At 39.4% G+C, this 12,328-nt stretch overlaps 1 long non-coding RNA gene across 1 annotated transcript in view; it reads right to left on the bottom strand.

Moving 5' to 3' along the window:
• The window catches only part of LOC111822205 (uncharacterized), a 100,462-nt gene extending 92,918 nt beyond the window's left edge, over positions 1–7,544 (bottom strand). The window contains exon 1 of the long non-coding RNA XR_002825477.1: positions 7,216–7,544. This is a non-coding gene — a long non-coding RNA (uncharacterized LOC111822205). The remainder of the gene's footprint in view (positions 1–7,215) is intronic.
• Positions 7,545–12,328: the final 4,784 nt, after the last annotated feature.

The following is a 12,328-nucleotide window of genomic DNA, read 5'->3' as shown; positions in this document are numbered from 1 at the left end:
ATAAATTTTTTAAAAATTAAAATTAATAATAATAGAAAATAATTTTACTTAAAAAACAAACCTTTAGCTCACCTTTTGAGAATGAAGCTCTCTGCCCTCCTAACTGACAACCACTTGAAAACCAGTGTCAAAACCCTAAATTGCTTGGGAAATGCCAAAAATTTGCATAACAGAATATATTTATTATGAGTAGATATGATTCAAATTGGACAGCATCACCTGAACTTTCAGGAAGGCACTCAGAAGTGGGGGGAGTGAAAGCAGTACATAGGTCATTGTTATGTTAATTTCTCAAGAGATAACATCAGGGCAGGTTTACAGAAACAGTCAACAAGGATAAGCCATACATCCTAAAACAGCCTCTAGTCACATCCTGGAGTTTCTGCTTCAGTTCCTGTTTCTATGTGCTACCAGTTCTCAAAGCTGGCTGCACACAGATAATTTTCCAGAAGAACCCAATGTTTAAGGCCAAGTAGTCTCCACTAAGGTGGTTACTGAGCTATTGTTTGACCTGAAGGTGACTCCAGGAAACCAATTCCTTCAAGATTCAAAAGGACACCTAAGGGCAGATGGCCTGGGTAGGTCACCCCAATTCCATAAACCCAGAAATCTGGATTCCAGGACAATCAAAACAATCTTGTCATTCCCTCCTTCTGATCATGATTCTGCTACAGAAACTTGGATCACAAACATTCGATAATGATAGCTGGGCGCCATCCAATTCTTCTGGCATCATGGCATAGGAGACAGCTGTTAGTGGAGGTAATCAGACATGGAGTCTAGTTTCTCCTCCACCTGGCTCTCCTTTCTTCTGCTGCTCTGGATGAACAGAGGCCAATTGTTGCAGCTTGGCTGGCTGGAACAAATCTTTTGTGACTTTCCAAAAAGTTTAAAAGTTGTCGGTAGTTTATCACAGGTCACCAAGAAACAATACTTGTGGCTTGGTTTTCAGCATGAACCCAGTAATTTATTCTAATGAGATGCCAAACCCTTGCCTTCAAGGCAGATTACACAAAGGATAAAATTAACTCTTCAACCCAATAATATTTTTTTAAATATGTTATTTTAACAACAAGAAATCCAATTTTTTGTTTATATGCTATTTGACCCTAAAAACTTGTAAGAATCTCATAAATTAATACATCAAATTTTAGCCACGACCGATAAAAAACTTTGACCATATTAAATAAATTAAATAAAATAAAAATAAATGAAATAAATTCCCAATTAATAAACCTTTTAAACTTTCTGTCTTTGTTACACATCTTGTATAGTACAATGCTTTAACTGGCAAAAATGAACACTCTCATTAGCAGACCTAAATACACATATAAACTTTCTCTGTGGCATAAAAAGCAAAAATATATAAACTTAAATTATAATGAATATCTATTAACTCAGTTTATATCAGTAAGTTACCTAAAGATCTAGGAAATTTTTTTAAGCCTATATACCACAAAACATTATTACTGTTGAAGTAAAGTTCAGGTGCTGTTGAGTCTGTTCCAACTCATAGCGACACCATGTACAACAGAACGAAACACTGCCTGGTCCTGCACAATCCTCGCAATCATTGCTATATTTAAGCCCATTGTGGCACCCACTGTGTTGATCCATCTCCTTGAAAGTCGTCCTCTTTTTCACTGACCCTCTGCTTTGGTCATTAGTATTTAAAGCAACAAATCTATTATTGAGATGGTCTCTAAATTCAGGTGGAATATACTAAAGGTTGTACTTTGGCTCTCATGACCTTGTTTACATATTCTTCAGATTCACCTTGAACTTTCTAGGAGCAATTGATGGTCTGTTCCACACTCTGCCCCTTACTTTTTTCTGACTGATGATATTGAGCTTCTACATCATTTCTTTCCACAGATGTAGCCGATCTGATTCCTGTGTATGTCATCCAGTGATGTCCGTGTGGATTTTGTTGTTGTTGTTAGGTGGCGTTGAGTCGGTTCCCTACAACAAAATGAAACACTGTCTGGTCCTGCGCCATCCTCACAATGGTTGATATGCTTGAGCCCATTGTTGCAGCCACTGTGTCAATCCATCTTGTTGAGGGTCTTCCTCTTTTTCGCTGACCCTCTACTTTACCAAGCACGATGTCCTTCCCCAAGGACTGGTCCCTCCTCATAACATGTCCAAAGAACATTAGACGAAGTCTTGCCATCCTCGCTTCCAAGGAGCATTCTGGCTGTACTTCCTGCAAGACAGATTTGTTCGTTCATTTGGCAATCCATAGCATATTCAGTATTCTTCACCAACACCATAATTCAAAGGCATCAATTCTTTAGTCTTCCTTATTCACTGTCCAGCTTTCACATGCATATGAGGCAATTGAAAACACCATGACTTGGGTCAGGCACACCTTAGTCCTTAAAGTGACATCTTTGCATTTTAACACTTTCAAGAGGTCTTTTGCAGCAGATTTACAAAGTGCAATGGATCATTTGACTTCTTGACTGCTGCTTCCATAGGCATTGATTGTGGATCCAAGTAAAATGAAATCCTGACAACTTCAATATTTTCTCCATTTACCATGATGTAGTATATAGTCGCCATTTATGTTGTTGAAAAAAGGTATTTGCAATGAGTAAGTCATTGGTCTTGCAAAATTCTATCATGTGATCTCTGGTGTTGTCTCTATCTCCAAGGCCATATTTTCCAACTACCAATCCTTCTTTGTTTCCAACTTTCACATTCCAATCACCAATAATTATCAATGCCTCTTGATTGCATGTTTGCTCAATTTCAGACTGAGAAGTCGGTAAAAGTCTTCAGTTTCTTCATCTTTGGCCCTAGTGGTTGGTGTATAAATTTGAATAATAGTCAAATTAACTGGTCTTCCTTGTAAGCATATGGATATTATCCTATCACCGGCAGTGTTGTACTTCAGGATAGATCTTGAAATGTTCTTTTTGACGATGAATGTGATGCCATTTCTCTTCAAATTTGTCATTCTCAGCATAGTAGACCATACGATTCTCCAATACAAAATGGCCAATGCCCATCCATTTCAGCTCACTAAGGCCTAGGATACTGACATTTATGCATTCTATTTCTTTTTTGACAACTTTCAGTTTTCCTAGATTCGTACTTCGTATATTCCATATTCTGACTATTAATGGATGTTTGTAGCTATTTCTTCTCATTTTAATTGTGCCACATCAGCAAATGAAGGTCCTGAAAGCTTGACTTCATCCATGTCATTAAGGTCAACTCTACTTTGAGGAGGTAGCTCTTCCCTAGTCATATTTTAAATGCCTTCCAACCTGAGTAGCTCATCTTCTAGCACTATATCTAACAGTTTTCCACTGCTGTTCATAAGGTTTTCACTGGCGGATTTTTTCAGAAGTAGACTTCCAGGTCCTTCTTCCTAGTTTTTCTTAGTCTGGAAGCTCCACTGAAACCTGTCCACCATGGGTGACCCTGCTGGTATTTGAAATACCAGTGGCATAGCTTTCAGCATAACAGCACCATGAAAGCCACCACAGTAGGACAAACTGACGGACAAGTGGTGGAAAGTTTGTTTAAATAGTCTATATTTTCATTCAATCCTTTACCATTTCCCATATTTTCCTCAATCTACACTTAGATTTTATTGACTAGATTTTTAGAAAAAAATGCCTCTATTCCACCCTACCATGTCATTTCAGGTGTTTCTCACTGTGATTTCCACCTTTTGGCTCTTAAAATTCCTCTACAGTAGAGAGAACTTGGTTATGGTTCTTCTATGATAGGGATCGAGCCAATTTTTAATAACTGTATTAAGACAGCGTTTTTTCTTATTTTAAACCTCATCAATGTCCACATTATTTATCTTCCTTTCTTTGACTTAAAAGGTCTTCACCTGACTGGGAGGGCCCTAGGTCTTCAAAAAGATCCCTTGGAGTAACATCTGCCTCAGAGGGTGTGGACTAAGGAGGCCTGATCTTGCCCTGCCTTGCCTCTCTGAAGCTCATAGTCAAAGAAAAGAATTGGTCAGTCTCAATTCATTTCCATGTGTTTAAGTTGGCCCAGGTATTTTGAAAGACATAAGATAATCAAATTCTTTCCCTTTAACTATTCTCTTGGTAAGCAGTTTTGCCTTATCTTTATCATAATCTTTTACCTCTCCAGTAAATACCTAAGCTCTTTAGCAGTTTTGTAAATGAACCCATCAATTCTTGGTTAGCCATTTTTTTTCCATCTAGGTTTGTCCTATGCCTCCATTTTTCCCATTCTGGAACTACTAGTTTTACTTTAAGACAAAATTGCCCCTTTTCCTTAAATAAAACTCATTTCGTACAATATCTAACTTAAGTTACTTAGAAAGATTTTGCTTTTAAGGTTGATATAGTACAGAACATAAAAATAATTGTAAGAATGAATTCACTTTTGTTAATTCCTAGAAAAATCAGACTATTAAATTTATATAAATACTTATTTATCACTAAACTGATCAGAATTACATTCTTTGAAGGACTATTATAATCTAATTCTATAATACCATCCAGAGGAAGGGAAATATTCCATTTTTATAATCCTATCTTCTGTATGGGTACTATCCTATTACAGTGGTTAACAGTGTGGCTGGTAACCGAAACGTGGGCCGTTTGAATCCATCAGCCACTCCATGGAAACCCTATGGGGCAGTTCTACTCTGTCCTATAGGGTCACTATGAGTCAGAATGGACTCAGCAGCAAGGGGTTTGGTTTTTGGATCTTCTGTGTGCTTTAAAGAGCAACTTAGAACAATTTGTCCTTTTTAAGGCCTTGTTATGCCAATCAAAATGAACAATCCAACCTTTGTCAGTGCATTTTTCAAATAGATCAATTTATATCAAAGTTTCTCAAAGTAGGTACTAAAAGCCCAATTCATAAGGCAGGTGCAAGAAGCAGTTTTACTTGGAAGAAAAAATTTAAAAACAAAGACCTAAGAAGACCTCATGAAAAACCAGCAACTGACAGCCACAGCCTCCTGAGGAAAGAGTGAAACACAACACTCTTTCTAGATCAGAGTCAAGCTCTCAGAGCAAAACAAGACAGAAAAACCACATAAACTCACCTGTCTGTGAGGCCAGCTCAAAAAAAAAAAAACAAACACCAGGCTTATACTCTTAACATAACAGAAAACAAAGCACATGGGGAACCCAGTTTCTTAAAATGTAGACAGTAATTCTTTGGTAAGATCAACCCAATTCAACAGAAAAACAAATTCTAGAAAAAAGTTACTAACTTCCCAGAGTCTCAGATGGAGGCATCTCAGGCCCTCTGACAAAATCTGAGCACCAACAAAAATTCCCCAAAGAGGCAAGAAAAGACAATGCAAATGAGAACTCATTTTCCCAAAATGGAAAGAAAAAAGATGAAGATGGGAATTCTTTTCCCCAAGTGATCACTGAAATTCCAAATTACTTCTAGTATATTTGGCTTACAGCATTTTTGATCATGAATCCCAAACCAGCATCCTGGTAGGAGTTGGGGGAGCTCCAGATTCACTTCTCTTAGATGTCAAAGATTCTATTCTCTTAGGTTGAAACTTAGGTTTCCTAGAGTCAAATAAAATTTCTAGCAGGGATTCCACTGTGGGGTTTAGTCAGCTTTTTGTTTCACAGTGTACCTCTATTGCATAAGACTTTTCTTGTGGCCGGTGGGCAGTCTAATGCTCTGGTCCATCTCCTGTCCCAGCTTAGCCTACACAAGTGTCTTTCTGTTGGTGGCGAGTGCCCTAGAGGCCCTTACAGTGCTCAAACTCATGACCACACATTTTCATGGCATAAAAAACTTTGGGTTCCTATACTCTACATTCTACCTTGGTGAGTAGTGTCTGGGGTCTTAAAAGCCTGTGAGCAGCCATCTAAGATACTCCACTGGTCTCATCCTTTCGGGAGCAAGGGAGAATGAAGAGAACAGGATACAAGGAAAAGATTAGTCCAAAGGACTAATTGTCCACAGCTACCAAGGCCTCCACCAGACTGAGTCCAGTACAGCTAGATGGTGCTCAGCTACCACCACTGACTACTCTGACCAGGATCACAACAGAGGGTTCTGGACAGAGCTGGAGAAGGATGTAGAGCATAATTCTACCTCACAAAAAAAAAGACCAGATTTACTGGCCTAAAAGAGACTGGAGAAACCCCGAAAATATGGCCCACAGACACCCTTTTAGCTCAGTGGTGAAGTTACCTCCAAGGTTCACGGTTTAGCCTGGGAGTGGACAGCCCCGTAAAACCAAATGAGACTAACGAGGTACAGGAGTCCAGTGACAAGGGCCAGAAAGCAGAAGGGGACAAGGAAGCTGGTGATAGGGAACCCAAGGTTGAGTAAGGATATTGTTGATGTGTTGTGAGATTGTTAACCATTGTCATAGGGCAACATTTGTAGTAACTGTTAAATGAGAAACTATTTTGTTCTGTAAACCTTCATCTTAAGTGAGAATAACAGCACAATTCAAAGAGCGTAGTCAATGTCACTGAACTGTGCATGTAGACATTTTTGAAATGGTGTATCTTTGGTTATGTGTATTTTCACCAAAAAATAAAAGAGGTTGAGAAGTTAGAGGGTTGATATGTTGTGGGGTTGTTAACCAATGTTATAAAACAATATGTGTACTTCTGTTTCATGAGAAACTATTTGTCTGTAAGCCTTCACCTGAAGTACAATAAAAATAAAATAAAATAAAATAAAAAAAACTTTGGGTTCCTTTTGTAATAACCGTATGAAACTTAGTTTCATTATTTCTAAACCTAGTTCATTCTGCCAGGTGGAGATGCGGTCTCTTACAACTTACAATCAATGTGTTTTTTGAAACAGTGTCTTTTAGAGAGTTTATTTTAGAATCCTGAATACATTTGGAAGCCTGAGACTACCAACAAAATAGGCATCGCATTGTTCCTGTCTGGTTTCAGCACCATGGTTTTCTAATTTAGACCTTAAATATACTAGTCTCTCCAGTTGGAATGTACCCCAAAGTGACCACTGATTTGACAAACTGTTGTTAGGGAGCTCAAACAAAAATCCAAATGCAAACAAGACCTAGACCCATAGTTCTTAGCCATGCAGTGAGCTGGGTTCCACTAGGAAAATCCACTGCTTTATTGGATTTGGCATACCCCATTTTGAGACAATTTTAAGTGCTACAAAACAACAAACTCACTGAACTCACAATAAATATTGGATTTAAGCTCCAAATGCAAAAGGAGCGGAGCTCGAGAATCTATGAGGGCTTACCTAGTCAGCCTCTAAATGCTCTGTGGAGACAGTAAGCAGAAGGGGCTTTTGCAGACGTCACATCTGTGTCTAAACAGAGCTCTGGGGGATGTCAATCAGTCACTACAGGTCCCACTTCTGATGTCAGGAATTGTCAAAAACCTAAATTGATTGGAGAAACACCAAAAATTAGTGTAACAGAATATATTAATTGTGAGTAGATATGATTCGAATTGGGCAGTGTCACCTGACATGTTGGGAGGGTGCTTTAAAGAGGAGACAGTGAAAGCAGGTTATATATGTCATTGTTATGTTAATTTCTCAAGAGATAGCATTAAAAGCACAGAGCAGGTTACAGAAACAGTCACCAAAGACATGCCATATGTCTTATTTATGTAGTCCTGCTATAACAGTAATACCACAAATGGGTCAAACAGAAATTTATTTTCTCACAGTTTAGGAAGCTAGAAGTCTGAATTCAGTGTGCCAGTTCTAGGAGATCAACTCAAGACACACGGCTATACTAATCCCACCTTATTAACATAACAAAGACCACCCATTCCCAAATGGGATTATAACCACAAACATAGAGGTTAGGCTTTACAACACATATTTTTGGAGGACACAATTCAATCCATGGCACCGTATATCCTAAAACAGCCTCTAGTCAGACCCTGGAGTTCCTGCTTCTCCAAACTGACAGCACATGAATAATTTTCCAAAAGAACCCAATGCCTAAGACCAAATGGTCTCCACTAAGCTGCTTACTAAGCTGTTGTTTGACCTAAGGGTGACTCCAGGAAACCAGTTCCTTCAAGGTTCAAAAGGACACCTAAGGGTGGATGGCCTGTGTGGGTCTGGATTCCAGGAGAATCAAAATGATTTTATCACCAGTTTGGTAGTTTTTATAAATGTGCATTTGTCATACAATCTAGCAATTTCTTTCATAGGCATTTACCCAAGGGAAACGAAAACATATGTCCACTCAAAGACTGTTACATAAACATTCACAGAATTTTATTCTTAAAAGCAAAAAACTGGAAGCAATCCAAATGTCAGACAATAGGTGAATGAATAAATTGTAATATATATGGAATACTACTGTGACACAAAGAACTCAACTTGGCCTTTGTCTTCGGTTCCTGAAAGATAGCCCTTGGAATTCCCCAGCAATTGAGGTGTCTTTGTCTTCTAAAAACAGCCAGGAAACACTTAAATGTGTGCAAATGAGTGGAGGCTACACAGATTCCACCCAGTCAGCTAACCTTATGAAGGGAGGGGGCCATGATTTAGTCAATAATGAGTATTCAGTGATTCAATCAACTGTGGCCATGCCATGAGCCCCTAATCATGACTATACAATGAAGCCAATAAAAAGACTTTGAAAATGGAAGTTTGGAGGCTTCCTGGATTGGTGAGAGCATGTAATCTCAGGAGGATGGTGTACTGTCCCAGGGGACAATGTAATTCTCATGCTGGGACCCTCACAGACCTTGTCCTGTGCATTTCTTCATTTGTATCCTTCTGGTTATAATAAATGGGTAACTGAAAGTATAGTACTCTCCATGGATTCTGTGAGTAGTTTCAAGGAATTAATGAACCCAGTAGGTGGACAGTGAGAGTCAGCAAGAGCTGGCATCTGCCTATTTGGCCATCTGAAGGATTGTGTCCTTTTAACTTGTGCGCTCTGACCTAGCTTGGGGTGGCTAGGATCAGAGAAGGGGTTGACTGGTCTGAAATGGAGGAAATCATGTGGATTTCTGAACTTGTAGCTGATGCCTGCTGACCTGCCCCTGGGTGGTCAGAGATGAGATAGAGAGGGCCAGCTTGTCTGAAGTCCAGGGAGTCATATGGATCCCTTTGCTTGGGGCTGATACCACTTGACCTGCCCCCAGTTAGCTGGGGATGAGAGATAATGCTGCTTGGAGCAGCTGGTGACAGGGAAAGAGATGTGGGAAGGTGAGAAATGGATCCACTTCCGGATGGAAATTGGATTCATGCTGATCCTTACCATGAAGTTAGCAGTAACGATGTGATTTGCCCACTTTGCCCCTTGCTTATGCCATTAGTACAACTACCCAGCTGCTGGACGCACAGGTGTGCTATATTATAATTGCCTCCTCACTGTCTCCCTAGCTGCTACTGGTCATAATAGCTACTAATGGACTTTAGTATGTGCTTAGGGGGAGATGATTGCCCTCTGAAGAGACCCAGAACTCTATCTTAGTGGAGTAAAGGGGAGAGGAATGCTTCTGATGCCAGTAAATCTAGCATGCTCTGAGTAGGGGCAATAAATGATGTCCATTGACTGCAATGGGCCTTCCACTTTTATTGCCACCTTTTACCTTTTGTTACTCCCTTTTATTGCCCCTTCCCTACCTATTCTCTGTACATGCTATTTGGCCCATCGACATGGCTGTCCAATTACTATTTAATCCTGGAAGAAAGGAATTCAGGCTTTCTCCTCCCAAGACATGAACAGGGGCATGCTTGGATGCCATCTAACCCTGTGGATGCAAGCCTAACTTCAGGGAACCGAGGCTGATGATGATGTGTGCTGTTCTATTCATCCCTGTCCTGTTTATTCAATAAATAATAAATGTCTGTTGATCATGCCATGAGAAGTGTCTGGTCTGTGCTCTGCTCCAAATGTTCTTTCACTAAGAATTTGTGAATATAGTGACATTGCACTTTGCTTCACCATCCATAAAGTATAATCCTCATTCTCATAGTTAAAACTGGAACTCCAGAGTTGCAGTCAGCACATTCATGTTCAAGGAAACATTACAGAGAATTAGAAAGAAGCGTTCACAGAAGTACCAAGCAACATTTCCTCTTGCACTTGTTCCCCAGAATTTAGGCATATCATTGTTAACCCAGAACTGAAACCATTCGCAAAGCCCACTCTTCAGACAAAGATTAGACAGGATTAATAAACAAAAAATAATACATGTAAGGAATGTGCTTCTTAGTTCAATCAGATATAGAGACCAAATGGGCAGCTCCTGTCCAAAAGGAAGATGAGAAGGCAGGAAGGGACAGGAATTGGTCAAACAGACACAGGGAATCTGGGGTAGAAGTGGGGGGGTGTGCTGTCACATTGTGGGAATTGCAACTAATGTCACAAAAAAAAAAAGTATATGAATTTTTATGTGAGAAGTTAACTTGAGCTGTAAACTTTCACCTAAAGCACAATAAAAAAAAAGAAGAAAAATTTAGTCATATCAACCCACCTCCCTGCAAAGAAAACTAGAAGGTGTAGTCTTTTAACTGCGTGGTGCTGTGCCCAGCTAAAACTCAGGAGCTATTACTCAGGAAATGCATAATGCTACTCTAAGACAGGCATTGTTACCACCATTTTCTATTTGAGTAAACTGAAACTCAGACTGGGTAAGTAACTTGCCCAGATTCCTGCAGCTTATACATGTTATGGCTGGAATTCAACTTAGATCTATCTCATTCCACTTTCCAGGACCCAGTACTAACCGGGGCCTCTCCCACCACAAAGGTTCAGTTCTCGGCAACATGCCAGAAGATTCTTTGAAGCTACGCAAAATATACAGCACATCTTCTAGTCGTACACATATTACTCCAAGATTTAGGATTAAAATAATTTTATTTAAAACGAACATAATTGTGTTATGGTGTAGAAGACCAAATCTGCAATCACTTTTATGATGGAACAAGAAATTTTAAACAAATGTTATGATTGTGTCAGGCCCTGTGGGCTAATCAGGTTTGAGAAGCCCCTCCCTGCCCTGCATGGTCTCTACTATACCTCATCGTTATATGTTGACTCTGGTCATTTCTGTTTTCTGTCGTTATCATCAGTTGCAGAGTGTTCCCTCTTTGGAACCTACAGCCTTTTAGGCCCCAGCTACACTTACTTAATATCAGCGTTACAAGCCACCAATTGATAAAAACTCTGATTCTTAACAGAAATGTTCTGTTGCTTTTCAAAGTTTGAAAATGACTAGTGGGCAGATAGAATTCCTGTGTAAAATGTTATTACTGTTACTGCCCAATCAGTTCATCCAGGTTTGGAAATATCTACTGACTTGCAAAAAGGGTTGTCAATTCCAAAGTAAATAACTCTATATGGCCCTGTGGACACACAGTCTTCATTCATGGTTACATCACAGCCTAGCTGTTCCTTTGATTTCCACACAGAGATTTCTGCCCATCGATTTTCCATGGATGGAATTTTTTAATTGTGGAGCTTCATGTGGCTCGTGAGATCCCATTATGGTGTCTGCTTGAAGGCTGTGGTTCAATTTTAAATAAAGCTTTGTCAGAATTATTACCAATAATTTGGGTGTATGCCCCCTACAATTATTGTACTAGCTGATGGAAAATTTAAGAATACAATTTGGAGGACTGTCAAATTGGCTCCAGACATCTGACAGATGGGTATGAAAATGAGTAGGAGATTTGGATATACATGAAAAAATTATTTCCTGTTTTTTTAATATATAGATACACAAGGCCTTCAACAAAGTACACCAAAGTTTGATTATAATGAGATAAATTGGTTATTATTTGTATGGACAAGTAGCTCAGAGACTTACTCTCTAATGTTGCCAAAAATCAGAGTGGTTAGTTTGTCCTGGCCCTAACACACAGCTTGCTAGGTGACTGGATGAGAAAAAAGGAGGCAGGGAAGAGAGGGCATATCTGAAATGTTAGACATGAGGAATTTCATTTTCTAATAGCTTGGACTCATAAACAAATGACGCTCAAGCCCGACCAAAAGTAAGATTGTGATCACTACATTTGCACACTGGGGCACAAGATATTTAAACACTGACATAGGAGTCTAAGAACATCCTGAGAGTCAAAGAACTTGTGTCCTTTGGGACCCAGGACTCTGGCTCTATGATGACGGTGTTATTAACACAGCTTGGGGAGGCTGGGCCTAACTCACCCTAGCCAGGATTTAGCTTAATTAGTAAAGAATGTCTGCCTTGAGCATTGTGCTCTTTTAAAGAACTATCTATATGGGATCAAACTGACAACAGCAACTCAAAAGGGTAAAGAAGAAATGTAGGGGGCAGTGAGTTCATGTTAATGGTGTAGGAATAACTCAGAAAAGGAGGATGAGAAGAGTTGCACAACTTGAAGAATGTAATCAGTG

This window comes from Trichechus manatus, unplaced genomic scaffold (genome assembly GCF_000243295.1).
Source record: "Trichechus manatus latirostris isolate Lorelei unplaced genomic scaffold, TriManLat1.0 scaffold00139, whole genome shotgun sequence".
Taxonomy (NCBI): domain Eukaryota; kingdom Metazoa; phylum Chordata; class Mammalia; order Sirenia; family Trichechidae; genus Trichechus; species Trichechus manatus.
The sequence above is the reverse complement of the archived record's forward strand: the minus strand, read 5'-3'. Positions and strand labels throughout refer to the sequence as shown.